General features: G+C 35.0%; 1 protein-coding gene across 1 annotated transcript in view; it reads right to left on the bottom strand.

Moving 5' to 3' along the window:
* Positions 1 to 20,468, bottom strand: part of LOC138709038 (uncharacterized) — a 1,004,374-nt gene that overhangs the window by 892,417 nt on the left and 91,489 nt on the right. The window lies entirely within an intron of this gene.

Raw genomic sequence — 20,468 nt, 5'->3', positions numbered from 1 at the left:
AAACTTGCAAAGTACACGTTTCATATAAAACTATGCCTAAAATTGGTATTTTAATAGCACCTAAAATGCCTATTTTGACCTATTAAGTACGTTTTATCTCTAATAGATCAAAACACCCATTCTAATTTCGAAAATGTCTTCCTGCTTCTGTTGGAAATAAAGTACGGGATAAAATGGAGCAAGTTCTGCAGAGAAATTTAGGACTCAAGGACCTGCCCACTGTTTCAGATATCCTAGCAGGGAATGACAATGTAACATTCCTGTCCAACTAGTGTCAAAATTGAAATATGCTCCTGTTACTTCAGTGGATGTGGAGCATTCATTTTCAGCATACAAATTTGTATTGACTGACAGACGGCATTACTTTTTAGTTGAACATTTAGAAAAAGTATTAGTAATTTATTGTGAAGATAATTATGGACATTGTCCCGCGCCGTGGCGCCGTGGTCTAAGGCATCTGGCCTAGGACTCGCGTTACGGAATGCGCGCTGGTTCGAGTCCTCATGGGGGAAGAAATTTTCTCATGAAATTTCAGCCAGTGTATGGGACCAGTGCCCACCCAGCATCGTGATGCACTTTGGGACTACGGTAGGTAGCAAAATCCGGTTGCGAATGCCAGCTATAACGACTGGGGGGATCATCGTGCTAACCACACGATACCTCTGGTTGGATGATCGTCCACCTCTGCTTCAACATGTGGGCGTGAGGCCAGCAGCCGGCTGGTCGGTCTAGGCCCTTCACGGGCTGTAGCGTCACGGATAAATTATGGACATTAACGGACAAAGTTTGGTAAAAATTGATTATATTTGACTTGTTTGTGTACTGAATTTATGTCCAAAACTTATTTTTCACATTTAATCGTTTAGTTTATGTATAACTAGTTAGATATTTTTGTTGTTCTTGTACTTTTAGTAGTAGTGATGATAACGGTATATAAGCATTTAAAATTATTAAATTCTAGAAGTGAATTCCTGATGATTTGGAACATGTTTTTAAAGAAAACATTCTTTTTTGTTAGAGCCTATTTTCAATTCTTTAGAGACTATTTCCAACACTTTTAAGCCTATTTTAGGCACCTAAAATTACATTTTAACGACCTAAAAATCCGTACCCTAATAATAACACAAAGTTACAAAAGCAATTAGGTCTATATCTATTTTTGGGTAAAAAAAATTAGAATGGAAAGAATAAATGAAATAGCTAGAATTTAATGAAAAAAATGTAATGATTAGACAAATATGTTTATACGCTTGTTTTTGTGATATAGATCTAGAATTATGCATGGAAGAAAGTGTCAAGTGTTACAGTATGGAGAAATTGGAGGAAAGCCAGCATCTCTTAATAATGAACAAATACACTGAAATTAAAATACCGGAGAAAATTGCTAAAATAAAAAATAAAAGGAAGGAATTAGAATGAAAGTAAAGTTACTGAGTTAACAAGTAAATTCAATTTTGGCAAATATGCATTTTCTAGACTCACCGACAATAACATTTTTGACTTGGTTAGAAACTACTTAGCTACATTTTTTATTTCTAAGGTACGACAGAAGAATACTACGAAATAAAATTAAGAAATGAAGGCTTACCAACGAGAGAGAGCTTATACGAACTATGTAAGTATTTCTGTGCCGAAAGAGGAATGGAAGATACTAGAATAAGCGAAGATTTATGTATGCTAGTTGCACATTGCAGATTGAAACGTGAAGTACAACTTAGGAAGGTGAACAAATACTGATTGTAACAACATACTAAAATGAGTTGAATCTTGCACAAAACTAGACGCAGGTGCAAGATAAAACAGAAAAATATATTTTATTAAATATTTAAATTATAGAAATTGTATTAAAAATGGTATATCTATGTGTAAAATTGTAAAGTGTGTAATGTAAGATTTTAAATGATTATATGTATGTATTTTTCCTCTGAACTATAATATAATAAATTTATTATTATTATTATTATTACTATTATTATTATTATTATTATTATTACTGCTATTATTATATTATTTACTAGCCGTACCCGTGCGCTCCGCTGCACCTATTAGAAATAAATAAAAAGTAATTACATAATTAAAATAGGACATTTGATCCAGGGAACATTCGTGTTTGATAGAAGGATAAATCGTTTAATATGTTACTTAATTTAAATTGTATTTAAAATATTAAAATGCGACCATTTTGATCCAGAGACCACTCATTTGGTGCAATGACAATTCCTTTAACATGTTTCTTAATTGTTATTACCAATTATTTTTGGAAAAGCGAAAATTAACAGAAAAATTTGGCTACAGATTTATTATTATGTTTATATTATATTATATTATATTATAATTATATTATGTAAAAAGTGTGTTGATAACGGATGTACTCGAATTAGAAAGTTTTTAATTTGGTTGGGAGCTCTTGAATCTCAGGAGGAACAGCTTTTACAACAGCGCAACATAATATGCTTGGCTCATTACCCAATTTTTTTTGCATTGCATTTATTGCATATATATTTTATGTATTTTAACACGATTCAATTGAGCATAGTTAAAATTTGAATTACACAATAATGGATTGCTAAGCTAACGTACTATTACTGCATACTAAATCAATACACTCTCGTTGTTCGTTAATTCTCCGAGATAAAAATGAATATGTTCATAAACATTATTTTAAGAAACACAGGAAACGAATACACAGAATAGCCTATCAAGTTTTCTGTGCATAAGAAGCTATTTTAATCTTACCTGTCCTAAATTCACTCACAAGTTACTGTAATAACATTATATCATTATTTCCATACAGAGAAACTACACTTTCCAATGGTGAAATAATAATTAATTATACAAATCGGTTAATTTAGCTTCCGATATTGCTTCATACAAACACAGAAACATTTTCTGTAGGCTATGATTCATAGCTTTCGATTGTTGTTGCCCAAGGCCCCTTATAGACGAAGTCATTTGTTTATTTCATTACACGGCCTTAGATGGCAGTTATTTTAATTTTAATAACTCATTTATCTCATTAAATATCAGTCCTATCAAAATTTTTCAAAGAATAAAACTTATCGAAAATGATTTTGGAAGAAAGTTTTGTTATGTAACATTTTTCATAAAAATCAATAATAAGCGAGATATTTTGATTTATTTAATTCAGGCCCCCTTATCACCCCCCTTTTAAATAATGTATTTTGAATGCCATATAGCCTATAATCTAAGTTACAACGAACTTAATTTATAATCCAATTTTCATCGAAATCCGTTCAGCCATTATCGCGTGAAAAGGTAACAAACATATAGACAGACAGACAGACATACAAACAAACAAAAATTTCAAAAAAGCGATTTTCGGTTTCAGGGTGGTTAATTATATATGTTAGGACCAATTATTTTTGGAAAATCGAAAATTACCAGAAAAATTTCGGCTACAGATTTATTATTAGTATAGATTAGTGATATATAAAGACATACAGAATTTTATTAGTGCATGTTTACCGACATATTTTAAGGTTTTTAAAGGCATATTTGCATGCATATTTAGTAGGTCTTTACGGTACAAACTTCCTGACCCTAGTAATAACAGTAGGTGCTGCTTGGAGGTCAAAAGGAGGATAGCAATAGCAAAGGAAGCTTTTAATAAAAAACGAGCATCTTCTATGGACCTATGGAAAAAGAATTAAAATTTATGATACTAGTGAAGTGCTTCGTGTGGAACGTGGCATTGTATGGGACAAAAACATGGACATTACGAAGAAATGAAAAGAAACAACAGAATAAGAAATGAAGCTGTGCTAAGTGAAGAAAAAACGCTCATCAAAATGAGAAAAAGAAATTGGCTGGGTCACTGGCTAAAAATAAACTGCCTACTGAAGGATGCACTGGAAGGAATGGAGGAAGGAAGAAAATTTTGGGGCAGAAGAACATATAATATGATATACAACATTAGGGCAACATGCAGAAACTAAGAGGATGGGGTTAAATAGGGAAGAATGGATAATTCTGAATTTTCCCTCGGGCATATAACTGTGAATGAATTATGTCATTTTAATCGTCTATTGTTATTCCCACGGGAATGATATATTGCAGTGGAAAATTTAAAAATGACAGACCTAATAAGTTACTTTGTGATAAAAATGCAAAGAAACTTAGACAAAATTCAGTTTTTATAAAAAAAAATGCAAGAAACAATTCAAATGGTATCTTACGCGAAAGTCTGAAAGTAGGCTATTTTAAAAATAACAGCATAACTACAATCTACAAATAATCGATTCAGGGTAGAATGATTAATCTAAAAGTCTAAAGAAAGTGTTTCTTATCTTTGTTAATGCCCTGATTCCCTTATTATGTAAGCGCTAGTAAAAGAGAAAAATTCTGTTTCATACGGGAATAATGGGGATATTCGGAAATATATCTTGTTTGCACCATGTCAGAAAATCTCTCAAAGTTTCGGATGTTACATATACACTGTTCGGAACTGCTATAATTCATGAAACAAAATGATAACTGCACCATAAAATGTTTTATGTAATACAATTTACGGAGGGAATAGCTACAGCGGAACAGAATGAGTTCAACAGCATTTATTAGTCCGCTCACACCGCTGGATAGAACGCAGTGGCGCCAGTGTTCTTGTCCTTCGCCGCTGGACACCCAGATCTCCGCACATATAACATGCGATTTATTTTTGTGTGGCAATGTGAAAGACACTGTCTATGTACCAATCTTCTTACAAATCTCCAGGAACTGAAGGATCGAATTATGGCTAAACTAGAAGAAACCACGAGAAAACATTGTTCAGAGTTTGTAACGGATACAACAACCATCTGGCTACAAAATCTTGAGGTGAATCTTGGAAAGTGCTATTCATTTATAATGTTCAGCCCAAAGGCAGGTCTTTCAATGCAAACCCAACTTTCTCCAATCTTTCCTATTGTCAGCATTTCTCTTTCTCTCCGCATATGATCCACATATCTTAATGTAATCTATCATCTGTTATCTTCTTTTCCCACTAACTCTTCTCCCGTTCACCACTCCTTCCACTGCATCCTTCAGTAGGCAGTTTCTTCTCATCCAGTGACCCAACCAATTCCTTTTGCTCTTTCTGATCAGTTTCAGCATCAGTCTTTCTTCACCCACTCTTTCCAACACAGCTTCATTTCATTATTCGCTTCACATGTTCCATTCTTGTCCATATTCACATTTCAAATCCTTCTAGTCGCTTCTCTTCACTTCGTCGTAATGTCAATGTTTCTGCCCCATACAATGCCACACTCCACACAAAGTACTTCACTAGTCTCGTCTTTAGTTCTTTCTCCAGAGGTCTGCAGAAGATGCTTCTTTTTCTATTAAAAGCTTCCTTAGCCATTGCTATCCTCCTTTTAACTTCCTAGCAGCAGCTCATGTTACTGCTTATAGTACACCCGAAGTGTTTGAAGTTGTCCACCTACTCTGCTGTCTAATTTAGAATTCTTAAGTTTATCTTCTTTATTTTTCTTCCTATGACCATGGTCTTCGTCTTATTTGAATTTATCTTCATCTCATGCTGCTCAGAGCTGTCATTTAGCTCCAGTAGCATATTCCTTAGTATTATCATCTCCTTTTCTGCTAACAAAGACATCATCAGCAAATCTTATGCATTTTATTCTTCTTCCTCCTACTATCACTCCTCACATGTTCTGAAAGCAGTTCTTAACTAAATCCTCCAAGTAGATGTTGAACAGGGTAGGTGATAAAAAGCATCCTTGACGTACTCTCTTCCTATTTAACTCCTTCTGACATTTCTTCTCATATCCCTACTTTGTCTCGTTGTTTCATAAGAAGATTATTGAACAGCCTTCCCTCTTTCCAATCCACACCAATTTTCTTTAGGATCCTATCAGTTTCTGTCAAAAGCCTTTTTTAGGTCCAAAAATACTATATACTCGTACACTTCTTTATTCTTCTCTAAGTATCTTTCGCCAATTGTTCTTAGCAGTCCATTTTTCCTTCCTGAAGCCAAACTGCTCTTATTCCAATTGTTCTTCCATCTTAGAATATAATCGTCGATTCAATATTCGCGGAGAACCTTCGTTGAGTGTGATATCAGGCTGATGGTCCTGAACTCGTTATATTTCTTGGCATTATTTTTCTTCGGTATTGGCAACAACACTGTCTCTGTAAAGTCTTCAGGTCATATGCCTTTCTCATACACTCGTATTTTGTTGCATAATGATAGAATTTCGTTCTTGTCTTCACCTAAGCATTTCACTAATTCAATGCGGATTCCATCAACTCCTGTTGCTTTCCCATTCTTCAATTCCCTAAGCGCTAGTTCAACTTCTTCCCTTAACATAAAATCCTTTCTCGTCTTCAGACTAAATCGCATATTTGTAACTTTCCAAATATGCGAATTATGGATGTTTGTAGTGTGTTTACTTATTTCATAACCCTGTATATCTACAATTAACGGCCATTATTTTACCGTGATGCGGAAGTGCCGTCAAGACTGAAACAAAGTTTACAAGGAACATACAGCCACCTCCGTTTACTTGTGGGGAATCCATACAAAATATCTTTAATTCATAACCAAAAAAGATCACAGCGGCGATCTCCGTCATTACTTATTAGAATTTGAATAGCCTACGCATGTAAGAAAGGACGTTAAATAAAGAATTGCATTTATTTCCATGGGACACGAAACGGCATGTCTGTCATGTCCTCCTCGAAAGGAAAATCTAACATTGTTTAAGAATGAACGACAAATACTAATAGCTTGACGTCCGAAATGAGTCATATTTCCAGACTGTAATGATTCGTTTCAAAATAAACCAGTCAAGTCACAATAACAATTTGCATGAAAGGGGATAGTTACAATGCCAGATTTGGTTTTAGAACTGGTGTAGCATAATAAAATACAGAGTTTGGCATCCATTTACCGTTACATGTAAAGTTGTTTTGTCTAAGAATAGCAAACAAACACAAACAAGCTGTGGGTGTCGATGACATATAGAACTCTGGTGGTCTGTAACATTTTGAACATATTAGTCTCATTACGTTTCAGACAGGAGAGCATTAAGACTGTCGAATTAAATTTACAAATGTTCAGAAAACATGTAAAACAAGAGCTTTTATGGCAAAGCGACCGTGGGCATACCACTGAGACTCAAAAGAGTCAATCGACTTTCACATTAGGTAAATACATAGTATTCAATCCTGCAGGTTACGTGAAGTTCGGAGCAGTTGTGAAAGTACGTCAAAATGAAAAATCTTGCCCTCACCTAGGCATGAACCCGGGCTCTTCTATCCACAGTTTGTCTATCTGCCAACAAAGCGAAATCGGTTCCATTTATATTTTGAAAGCAAGAGAGATTATTCTGAATATTTCAGACGAAATGTATGAAGGAACTTTCAAACCCGTTTTACAGAGTAAGTTACTATATAAAAAAAAAATTCTTCCGTTCATAGGACTATGGTTCGTCCCAGGAATCTGTGGAGTAACTTCAAGCATATGGGGGCGAAGTCTATCTGTGCCGGAGTGTATTGCGGGAAGCATCAGCTCGAGTCCGCTAAGGGATAAGATGCTCATGGTAGAAGATAGAGTTCAGACAGAAATTATCTCCTCCTGCAAACGATTACTCGCTTCGTTCAAGCAGTACCTCCTCCCAGAGCAGTCACTGGTCCTAGCCCTCCCACATATCACTTGCGCAGAGGTCTTGTTTCGTCTTTCTACTCCACAGAATCCTGGGACGAACCATAGGTGTTTGTTCCTTGTCAAGTGCTGGTGAATATATCCTATAGATCCTACATCGAATTGGATTGTACTGTAAGTCTGTATGAAAGGAGGAGGTGAAATATGGCAAAGAAAAAGCATATACTTACTTACAAATGGATTTTAAGGAACAGGAGGTTCATTGCCGTCCTCACATAAGCCCGCCATCGATCCCAATCCTAAGCAAGATTAATCCATTCCTAGCATCATACCACACCTCCCTCAAATCCACTTTAATATTATCCTCTTATCTACGTCTTGGCCTACCCAATGGTCTTTTCCCCCTCAGGTCTTTCAACTAATATTCTATATGCATTTCTGGATTCACCCATACGTGCTACATTGCCCTGCCCATCTCAAACGTCTGAATTTAATATTACTAATTAAATTAGATGAAAAATACAATGCGTGCAGAAAAAGAAATAGGCTAACAATATTATTCCATGAAAATTTAATTGGATAATATCTTCCTATCTTAATTTCTTAATGTTCTTTTCTCGATGTGACACACAAGAAAATAAGCTTAACATTTTTTTTTTATTAATACTGTTCTCTCTCCGCCTAGGTATATAGTACGAGTATATACGAATGTTATTTCTAAATTTGTGTTCATTCAAATTACAAGAGCCATTCTCTGATACTATGTCCCATTTTTTATGAAATATTCCAAACCTTTACTGTGACGAACAGTTGATATGTGACGTAATTGACGTTGAGACAAACAGTCTACATGACGAATTATCGGGGACGAAACTACTTCACTGTTACGAAACATTTGTGACGAAACGTTCTAGACTCGGAAGTGATACCTCGTATCTGTAAATCTGCAGGTGAATAAAAAACTGTTTATTTTTATTTTATTTTTTTACAAAATAGACAAATTTTTATACATGTTTCTGCTTTGCAACACAATCTACTCGAGGACAAAATATTAGTTAAATGTCCAATTTTGTTATAATAATAATAATAATAATAATAATAATAATGTAGGGCTAATTTAACTATTAATGTAAACTGAATGATCATTTTAGTAGACACGAGATTTCACTTCTTATCCATCAATATAGACATAGGACCGATTCACTATTTAGCAAGCGCTCAATTCCGCCACTGCATGCTACAATACGTAGGAAATAGGAATGCTTTGAATAGCATTTATAAACATAATAACGATGTCGTCCTATCTTGAATAGAGACATTATTACGCTTCCCATATTTCAAATAGCAACTTGTGACTTCGATAACAGTCTATGTGATACCAATCAATACGTAATTACACGACATGAAACATTTGAAGAACGCATCTGAGAGAGATCGTGTATGCGCTGGAACAGTAGTTGACAATCAAGTCCTCTGCAGACGATGCGACAACTTTTACAAAGAGCATACGACACTCAGGAGTACAGTGACGGACGTTGAGTTGCCAAATCCATATCGAGGCCGTTGCGCGATAGAAATTGTTATTTCAGTCTACAGCACAGTTGCAATACTTAAGTCATTCATGTAAAAATGATATATAGTGTATTTCTTTGTCTCGGTTAAACTACAGTAGACCTACTGTTCATTTCACATTATCGTTGAAAAATTATACAAACAGTGCATACATTTTATCTTTCCCCGCTCGCGGATGTAGTGAAGACGCAGCAGTGCACAAAGCAGCTGTACACATACGAATGAGGAAACATAAAATGTATGTACTGGGACGCTAGCTAAATTTACTATAGAATAAAGACTGACTTAAACTAAATCATTTAGGATGTAGAACCTATAAAAAGAACGAAATTTGACCAAATATGGCTTTCCTTTTATAAAAAGAACAAAATTTGTCATATCTGGTCAAATGTTGTTCCAGTTATTAAAAATAGCTTCATCTAGGTAAACATCATTGGAGAAAACAGCATCATGATATGACGTCGATCAGCAGATCTATTGTTATTTTTAAATTGTCATGCGTGCTATAAGGACATTTTTAACTGTAGAAATTTCTTTCCCGCTTCTGCAAAACAAAATTTTATGCATTTTTTAAATCTTGAAAATGCAAAATGCAAATGGATTTAGGCCTAGGCAATTTCTAGGGCGCGGTATTCTCTCTCACTCCCTCTCCCTTTTTCTTTTAACAGTGAAATTTGTTTTTAAAACACTTGTTGATAAATCTTTTCTACTGTTTGTTCTTGAACATCTTGTGAAAGCCAGATATTGTTTGTCATCGCATTGTCGCGGTTGCGGCGAGAATGCAAGGAAAGTGTGCAGCTGCTTGAATAATATTATATTGTAATACCGGTATCACGTTATTACACACGTTGTACTGCTTGTACAGGGACATCATTTTATTTTTACTTCAATTTTTATTGTACCTGAGTTTTTGAATGTACTTCACTCCCACCCCTTCTACTAATGAAGTTCAAGCGTCCTCCACACAGATCCAAGACCGCATATACAGTCATAGTAGCCTTACCGTCACAGTACGTTCCAAAAATATGTTCGCGTTTTCCAATGACGAAAGAGCTTTCAATATTGCATCATTTTCGTACAGGTAATGTCGTCCACTTGCCTACGTCGCATTCCGGTTTCCTCCACCTGCTTCTATTCGCCTCTCTGTAAAGGCTAGTGGCTGGGCTGTCTTAGCTCTATTCTGAGAACATTAATTTCTGTTAGGAATTGGACATCTACGTAATATTATATCCATACAACTGTTTAAAATAACTTAAATAAAAGGGCCTCGTTAAGTAATTAATTGTGACGTGATTTCCCTCCTTTCTTCGATCCTGCGACATAACCATTTGGACGGACAGTAGATAGCATGTCTGAGTAATTTTATCTTTTCGGATCGAGCAGAAGTGAAGATTGAATTTACAGTACGTAAGGTACTCTTTTACAGAGTAGGTAGGCCTACAGAATTATTTCAACATGAGTTACTAGTACGAAGGACGAAACTGGTAATTGGAATTACACGCATTAGAACTGAAGCCTGTATCGAAATGAACCGCCACCATTTTGAAAAATGTGTTTAAATACCCATCAATTTAACTTCATTCTCTATATTGTACGCTAATGTGCTGTAGACAGTAAAAACACTCATTGTTAATAGTGTACTGTATTCTGATTAAACAAAAACCTAATGAAAATTATCAAACTCAAAATCGTGATATTGCCTAGTTTACGTAAATGGATGAACTACTTTTCTTCCCTCCTATACCTAGTAAAGTGATTTGTTTGTATATTACGCCATCGAACTCCAGTCGTGGAAGGGAGTAGCAACCGTTGATCCAAAAGTATAGCCAGGTTAATATAAGAAATGTTAGTAAAAATAAAATGATGTCCCTGTATAAGCAAGAATGCATTATTGAAAATCAAATTGGATCTGTGTTTATTATTTATAGCTATGTACAGTAACCACAACTCTCAGTTACATTTCTAATTATATCGCCAACAATACTATTTAATCACTTTCTAGCATGTGAACTTTCCACTTTCGATATGAAAGGTTTATTCCGCAAAGAGTTGGAGTTTATTTTGCAATTCACTTTATAGGCCTACTTCCTATTGATGTAAGAAACACTCCTAATAATTATACCACCAACAAAACCAAAGCTTAAAAATAAACCACAGCCTCCCTTTCACAAATAAATTTTGTTTCAACAATGAATAAGTTTGAATATGTTTCTTTGCAACAAGTCTAAAGTGGTTCGTCAGATCAACTTTGATGACATCATCAATGTTTTCTCTGTGAAGAAAGTGCGAAGGAAATCTTTATAATTCAAAAGTAAGATTCATGTATTCTCATTCCAGTAATTTATTGTTTTCTGAATTGTAACATTTCATTTAAATTTAATTTAAACTAAACATGGCCTGTATAATAGCTGCTCATTTACTGTTTGTGGGAGTTGAGGAGCGGCACATTTTATCCTTGCCTATGGGCGACATTATAAAGTCAACTCTGGATATAGTGAACATTCGGCTATAGTGAACATAAATCGTTGGTCTCAAACCGCATACATTAAAAAATACATTAATATTTCCGTTTATAGTGAACCCTCGCTTCGGTTATAGTGAACCTTAAAAATTGAAGTTACAAAAGTTGTATCCTGACAAAATTCTTATTTGAAGTCAGACCTCCTTGCATAAAATTGAAAGAATGTGTTGAGAACAACATTCTAAGTTTCTTACTCCTTTAGTCAAAGGACAAAGGTACGGTTAGTGATTCCTTGACAATGAGCTGCAAATGCAGGCAATGCGTGACGACCTTTCCTCACTCCACCGTTGAAGGGTTGCCATTCTGTTCTCAGGCACACTACTCTACTGTTATTTCTAATCTTCCACCGTCAAAGGGTTGCCTTTTGTTCTCAAAAACATTTCCATTATGACGGATAGCATCGAAACAACGGAAAATGAAATTGGAATTGCCTTCTTTTATTAAAAAGGGGACGGACATTATGTCCAGAGCATAAATGAAGGTAGAATTCCGATGTCTTTCAAACTCCATCAACCCCCTCCCAGTTTCCATTAAGGGACCCGGGAAATTCCAAAGCTGAGTACGCAGTCACACCATAATAGCGTTTGCCATTTCTACCTGATCAGCCTGTTTGTAGTGTTCTAACAGTGAATGTAGTGTATAAAAAGTCGAAGAGTAAAGTGTTTTCTTTGGTAGATAAGACGAATATTATAAGTGACATTGAATATGATCTTTCGCAAGTGGACGTGGGTCGACAGCATAGTTTAAGTAAATAAACTGTGAGTATCAGTATACAGTGTAATTGATTCCACAAAAATTAAATATTTTAATTACTATATATTATTTTATTTCATAGTTCACAATTCATTCATTCCTGTCATTTAAGGTTAGGGGAGAGACACTTCGGATTTAATGAACCTCGGATATACTGAACAAAATATGCAAGTCCGCAGAGGTTAACTATATCCGGAGTTGACTGTACCTAAATCCGGTCCTGGTAATAGAATAGTGGTGGTGGTAGTGGAGCAGTAGTAATAGTGGTAGTAGCAGAGTGGTGGAGCAACGAGTTCAATAAGCCTACATAATATTCGTAGAAGGGGGTGGTTGTTTCGTGTCGATCGCCACCGTTGAGTCCGGTTTTATATGGATGGGTTTACATTTTATAACCTAACTCCGGGAGTAATGTCGTGACGAAATCTTAAGATAAAGTGGAAGAGCCGTGAAGCTGTGAAATGTGCCCGCAGCATTATCGTGTGGCGGGGTGTCTTAATTAGGTGCCCCCACTTAGCATGCTGAGCCACACACGCGAATATGGTCCGAGTTAACGATAGTGTTTACTCTCAAGTACCGCCGGGCCACCGGCCATTACGTCATAATACCTGCTAGTCGAGTGAAAACTGTTTGCTTTTGGAATAGCTAATGAACCCGCTTCTTCCAAAATTTATTAAATCCTGAATGGCTTGTAATTAGAACTAGACCTTCATGAAGATCTTACTATAATAAATCCTAGATGCTATCGCCGACTCTTTCAGGAAGAATGTAACCAAGTGATAAACAGAAATACGTGTTATTACAATATTAAAATATGCTGTTGAACGTCAGACACTTCTAAAATTGTCAAAAATTAGATTTATGTATAAATAACACCGTTTAAATTACAAAATATATTGGTGTTTTATGTAAAAAAAATATTTAGAAACTTCAAATCTGACCGCCAATTTATTTTATGCTCGACCATGCCGAAATGTAGTAATTATACACCTGGTAGCAGCCCTTTAATGGACCTCATTAAAGTACACCTATTCATTAAAGTTCAGCTTTTCCACCAATCAGAAAGCAATATGAAAGCGCAAGTATCGATTATTCTCGGATATCGAAAGACAACTAGCGAAACGTCACGGATGCTGGAAATCCAATACTATCGCAGAAGGTTATGTTCTGTTACTATAATTATTAGCGTTAATTGTAAATAATATTCAAATAAATCCAATTTGTCATCTCGTTTTTCAACGTCTAAATCAATTTCCAGATTATATCAAGATTATGTTCATTTTACTCTCTAGATTATATCAAGGTCAATGATATTTGTTCCTCGGAAAAAAATCAATACTTTCGCACATCTCACAATTTACGAGATTGGACAAGGTCACTTCCGCTCCCCACTCAGATAAGAATAATATGAATACTTATGAATATTTTCAAGTTAGAAATACGGTCGAGTATAAAAAGTCGTATGAAACTTGCCTATAAAGGCTGGTTCACAATAAACCGGGAACGGAAACAACAGGAACGAGAACGGAAATATTGTTAAAATAAATGTATTTAAATGTGAGCATTCATGATTAACTATTGTGAATGCTTACATTGAAATACATTTATTTTAACATTATTTCCGTTCTCGTTCTCGTTGTCGTTTCCGTTCCCGGTTTATTGTGAATCAGCCTTAATGGTAATTAAGACACTCGTATGAAAATTATGAAACTCGCTTGCGCTCGTTTCATAAACATAATCGCGTCTTAATTACTACCATTATAGGCTCGTTGCATATTTATCATTAACAGCCATTTCTCCAACTCAGGTCTATTCATTATGACTAAGGAGCGGATTCCTATGTAATTAAATATTCTTTTTGCGTGTGATAAAACACAATTAACAAAGTTAAAAATTCCGAACATGACGTTTCAAGTTTAAAACCCGAATTTTATTTCACATAAAAACACATATTTTCACAAAAAATTATGTAAATACATATTTTCAGGAAATCTATTATAAACACATAAATCTCTGAGTTTTTTTTTTACTTAAATAATTTTTTTTACAAGAATTTTTAAAGATTTTAAAACAAAATCAATTATGTCACTCAGAAGTAGGCTACGTTATAGTTTTAAGAATTCTTGGTTGCTTCGTGTTTCTAAGCGCTGTGTGGTGTATCCGTGGTCCATTTTTGTAATAGTATTGCCTCAAGTTCTGACAACTGTTAGGCGTATCAGTGTTATTATTAGAGAATAAATTAACATGGACACATAATTAGGAATGTTTATTGTAGCTAAAGATGATTTCATTCCACGCTTTGTTTGTGAAACACAACAGATATGAGCTCGGGTATGAACATTATGTAATTTAAACAAATCTCTCGCCTCTCGCTCATGTCCATCAAGTAAGGCAATATATCTTGTTGTGATTCCTTGTTATCGGGATTTGTCAATTGATATCCTTCAAGATATACTGAAAGATGGTTGTTTAAAAAACGATTTGGCTTTCCTATTAGAAAATCTAAGCTTTTTGTGTGACACCACAAAAAAACTCGAAACATCCAAAAACCTGTTGTCTGAAACAGGGAGGTGCGTTCCGTGAAAATAAACTAGACTCGCTACCAGGTTCAGGAGTACAAAGTACTAAGGGACAAATTCCAGAATGTTTTTGGGAAAAACAGTGGATATAAAAAAATGTGTTGCTCAAGTATTGGAGGGTGTGCCTGTAGGTGAAATTGACGGTGTTTGTGTTTGTGACATTCCTCTGTTTAAATATGCATGTCTGACGTCCTGTGATCGTTTTCACAGTATAAGTCGTTGTTCAGAGATAATTGGCATGCATTTGTGATGGAGAATTTGGAGATGACCTTTGTTGTTCACTGCAATTCTCGGCCAACTACTAGCACTCAAGTGTGGTTGGTGAGTACCTAGTAACATTTTTTTTTTTCCAAGCTAAGTAAGGTATTTTTGTCATATTTAAAAAAAATTATTTTTAGCAAATATTTTCGTACTTTTTAGCACATAAAAATAAATATATTTAAATTTTTAGCACATAAAAATCCGCTCCCTAATTATGACAAAAAAATCTCTGCAAAATATTCCGGATATCCTTGGTAAATAACTGCTTCACTTATTCAGCATTTAAAAGTCGACGAAGAAAGAATTATTCTTCATTCTTGATTACACTCTTTTATCAATAATTATTATGTTAATATAAAGCTATGATTGTATTATATCTTTATCGATTAGTTTCGACACGGTGTTCTTTATCTTCTGAAGTTTAGTGGCATTCCGCGCTAACTTCCGGTTTCCTGTTGATGTCTTGGAAGAGTGTGCTTATGATTGGTACTATATCGAAAAGCGTGTGTGTTGTTTATTTAAATAACTTAAAAGATAACAAATAACAATTATTCTTGTTGTTTAAATCCATAGCCACAAATCGGCAGTAGCTATTTATATCGGGTGATCATGGACGTTAGCAAAATGCGGACTTATGTTGTAGTTTGCAAAAGTATTTATTCCAAGGATACTTTACAAAAATCATTAGGTTGAAACCTCGCTTTAAATAGTGTAAGTTACATAGTAAACAAAAATTAAAAATACAGAACAGTATTAGCCCAGTAAGCCGCCGCAGTGGTCTAGAGGCTAGAGAGCTGAACTTATAATCTTGTGGACCAGGGTTCGATCCCCGGCATATCCCGAATGTAAAGTTTGTCTTCGGCAAGCCCGTCGTTCAAGTAACAGGGGTTTTCTCCGGATGCTCCGGTTTCCTTCTGACATCCCAACAAATCTCCATCATCTCATCGCAGATGTAACGTAAACCAACCTCCTATGGCGCACCCCGTGAAACGACTCTGTGGGTAAATTGGTCTACACACGGGTGAATGACGAACAGTCAAGTACCCGCCAGTAGCTAGAAAAAAAATGACAAATGTATGCATATTATACACATTTGTTGGAAATAAGTGCTTAAGTTCTGGTGGAAATAAAACTGAAAATGAGTACTAAAGAAAACGCTAAAAAATTAAAATAACAAGTCCCACGACAACTTATTAACTTAATTAAACAACATTCACGCAAATTTTACAACAAATGAACCAGCGGAAAAAGCATAACGTACAAAGGAATTTAAAAAAACCGTACAATTAATCAGTTGCGTAAAATATTAAATAGTCAAAACCAGCTGCTTTGTATTATAACTTCGTTCCATAATGTCTTACAGGAGAAGTAAACTTTGCCGGCAGAGGAGGAGAGAAGTATAATTGCTATTCAACCAATGGCAAACATCTCATTCCACGCTTGACTTGAAGCTGGGCGGTCTGAAGCGTTCTACCCCCACTCAACTTCAAGTCAAGTGTGGAATGAAACCTCTGCCATTAGTTGAATATTAATAATTAGGCTTCGTTTTCCAGCTACCTAAAGACTGAAGTTAATGACACATTGGGTATATAGAACGCCGAACACAGGTGATGCAACAGATAAGGATATAAACAAACAGGTCTTCGCTTCTTGTTCGTGGAGTACGGTCAACTCCCGACATTTAGAAGCTATAGGCCTACTAGTAAACACATGCTTGAGCCGTGATGTTCATTTTCGTCGTGATCTTTGCAGTGAATAATAACGTGCATTCGTATGTAACGGAACTTGAATATAATTTATGCGGATGTCACTTGAAATGATTTTATATTGCAAGAAATTCTTTCAATAACACATGACGTTATTGGTGCATGATTTAGTACAAGAATTCCTATTGTCTGATATTTTTTCATATTTCATTGGGATATTGCATATGTCACTCATTACTGAAAACCCACTAATTTTCTATGTATTTCTCTAGAAATCCCCTAAAATGTAGATTATTTAATTTATTAATTGAGATGTTGGCACTGAGCACATGGTAGGCTACACAAATCCACGCTAAACGTCGAGTTAATATCCTTATAATTTTCAGATTTTGATGGTACGGTTCTTTTGGATTACGTTCAACACACTTTCGTGCCTTTTGATAAAATTGCAGTGTCTTTCAGTGCACTGTTTTTTTTTTCTCACTTTTAGGTTTATTTTACACAATGTATATGTAATGTTGTTTATATCAACAGTGAAAATATTAGTTCAAATATCCTCAACTATGCCCTGCAATATTACACGCTTGAGTGTCTTATCTAAGATATTTTACCTCTGCAATGAACCTTCAATCAGCCACAAAGATGTAGTTATTTAAATAATACGACTAGTAAGAGCAGTGATCGATAAGACTACTCACTATGACTGCGTCCCGGCTTCGATTTATTATAGCAAAAGGCAGAGCGTGCGTAACTAGTATTTTGTATACTAACATACCTATACCTGCGCTTACTTCGAATCAAGCAACTTCATTCCAGTTTACTTCACCTGTCACACATTAAGGAATGAAATATAGTATTCTTTGTACTAGGTGGTACAGCGTGTAGGCCTACCTGCTGAATCTGGAGTTGCGCTCGGACGTGGGTTCGATTCCCGCTTGGGTTTTTCTTCCAAGCTTTCCCCCAAATGCAAGACAAGTGCAGGTAATCATATGGCGAATGTTCTGCCTCCCCTCGCCAAATATCATTTCTCTGTCACAAATACCATCAATGCTAAATAACCTATTGATAGAGCGTTGTTAAATAACCTGATTTTAAAAAAAGTATCACAGAATTCTTAGGACTTGTTTTGACAGCCCATTTCATGTAGGTTTGCCATTATCCAGAGAGCAATAGACAATATTAATTTCTGCTCTCAAGGTTGTACGAACGTATAGGACCAGTCGTTAGTAGACCATGCTTAAAAAGACGCCTTGGTAGCTCAGTTGGCAAAGAACTACCTTAGGATGACTGCAGACTCGGTCTCTAAATTCTAAAGTCAGGGAAAACACGGGAATTTTACTTGAAGCAAGTAAAGCGATAGGTTTGGAAGTAAACACCGAAAAGACAAAGTATATGATCTCCTTTCGCCACTCTTCAGATATGTTTTCAGTGCACTTAAATCCAAAAAAGTTATAATTGAGAGGTTTTACGAATTTTAGCAGCTTGTGATTTTTTTATTTTATATGTAAAGCCATCCCTACGTTAATTTTTTTCACATTGCGTTTCAATTTGCTTCGATTCCTTTTTCTCCATCTACTTCCACTTTCTTGAGTTGGCTCCCCAGGTGCCGCATATTTTTCATTGTGTTCTGAATACTCAGAGTTAGGATGGTAATGAGATACTAAATCTGAAAAATCACTTCCGAAGGAATTATCAATTTTCTCTAACACACTTCGTTCACTTATGACTGATGAAGTTCCTGCTGGCAAATTATCATTTTATTTATCGCATCCTGAATAATAATTGTTGTTATAATAAATTAAATCATCTAGATATCACACTGTCAAATCATATCAAATTTAATTTATTAATCAAATATTTTTAATAAGAAATGAAATATCCACAGTAAAATTTTTAATACTTACAACCTTGTTGTCTTTAGGTGGTCTACGTTTAGAATTTACTGTTTTGATATTATTTTTGATGTTATAATATGTTATTTAAATAGTTTTAATATGAACCTACTGGATCCCAAAACAAGATTAAAAAGTGATTAGTTATAGCATCAAAATAACAACTTCACCTCAAAATGTAAAAGTAATTACAGTATTTATTTGTTTTGGCTATCATTATGTTTTAAGAAAAGTCACTTACTAGCAATCACTTCAGTATTGTTTTGCAATAATTTCCTTCCTCTTGTCATATAATTGTTCATATTTATGAGAAAAACTTATGAAATCAATGTTAATCACTAGCATAGATCACTGTGTACCTGATCAGGTTATGAGCTAAAATATTTTTCCCTGTACAGATATTCTGAAAGTGATATTGAGGTGTACAGACAAAAGGTATTAAGTGCACTTAATACTCTTTTCCTGTCAACATTTTGTTTGTAATGGACTTACTAATTTATTAAGATTTCATTACTAAGGAACTATAAGAGTTAAGACTTAATTCGTTTTCTCAGTAGACAAAGCGCAATTTGTTGTATTTACTACCATTAATAACTCATTTTTCGCATTTTTGGACTTAATACCTTTTCCTTGTAAGCGCACGATATTACATTCGTTAGGTTGTTTCGATTTTGGATGGTAAAAACTGTTGTACGTCATCAACCTCTTGAAGTATACGAGAACGTTTTAATTAACGTAGTTTATACTACGCAAATTATGGCATTATATAATATAAAATTGATGTCTCCCATTCATTAAATGTTGTGTTTAAATTAAATTATTGTATATTAATCCTATTACAGATTTATGAACAATTTTATACCTCCGGTTTCAGCACTATCATATAGAGTCCTCATTCCAAGATCAGCCAACCTTCCGTAGGGAGACAATAAAATCGGTCAAAGGTTGGCTTAAAGAGGTGCGCGCTGCTCGTAACACTGACATGTGACTAACGAGATAATGACAAGACAAACGGGGTCACCGCCACACACGAAGACGCGACGAGGCTATCAGCTCACAAAAGCATCGCTCAGCTGTTCGGATTTTGCTTCAGAGACAGAATTTTTCTTCTTTCAACACATGTCAATGACTCGTAACGACACGAATATGGGCAGAATAATAAAATGGGAGATTTGTGATTCTGTTCCGACTGTCAAGTTGAGGAATTTTGTAGCAATTTATTAAACAACTGCAGATCGTATTAAGCGACAGAGTAGGCTAATGACCTCTTCTTGATAACTAATACTATTCGTCATAAAGATTGGACTTCTTATACACTGCCTTTCTCATTTAAGTACTCGCTGAATGTGGTCAAATGTCGCAAACCAAACTTTTGAGAAAATAATTAATAAGTATTTAATGAATTTCAATCTTAAGGCATATAAACTTGCAAATGTTTATTTGCTATTTAATCACAATATATGAACGTTTTCGCCGTTTAGGGCATCTTCAGATATAACAATACATATTATCTGGACCTATAATAACATATTATGCAAATAACAAGGAAAATAGAGAACAATATATGTG

The sequence above is a fragment of the Periplaneta americana genome, chromosome 11 (assembly GCF_040183065.1).
Source record: "Periplaneta americana isolate PAMFEO1 chromosome 11, P.americana_PAMFEO1_priV1, whole genome shotgun sequence".
Taxonomy (NCBI): domain Eukaryota; kingdom Metazoa; phylum Arthropoda; class Insecta; order Blattodea; family Blattidae; genus Periplaneta; species Periplaneta americana.
The sequence above is the reverse complement of the archived record's forward strand: the minus strand, read 5'-3'. Positions and strand labels throughout refer to the sequence as shown.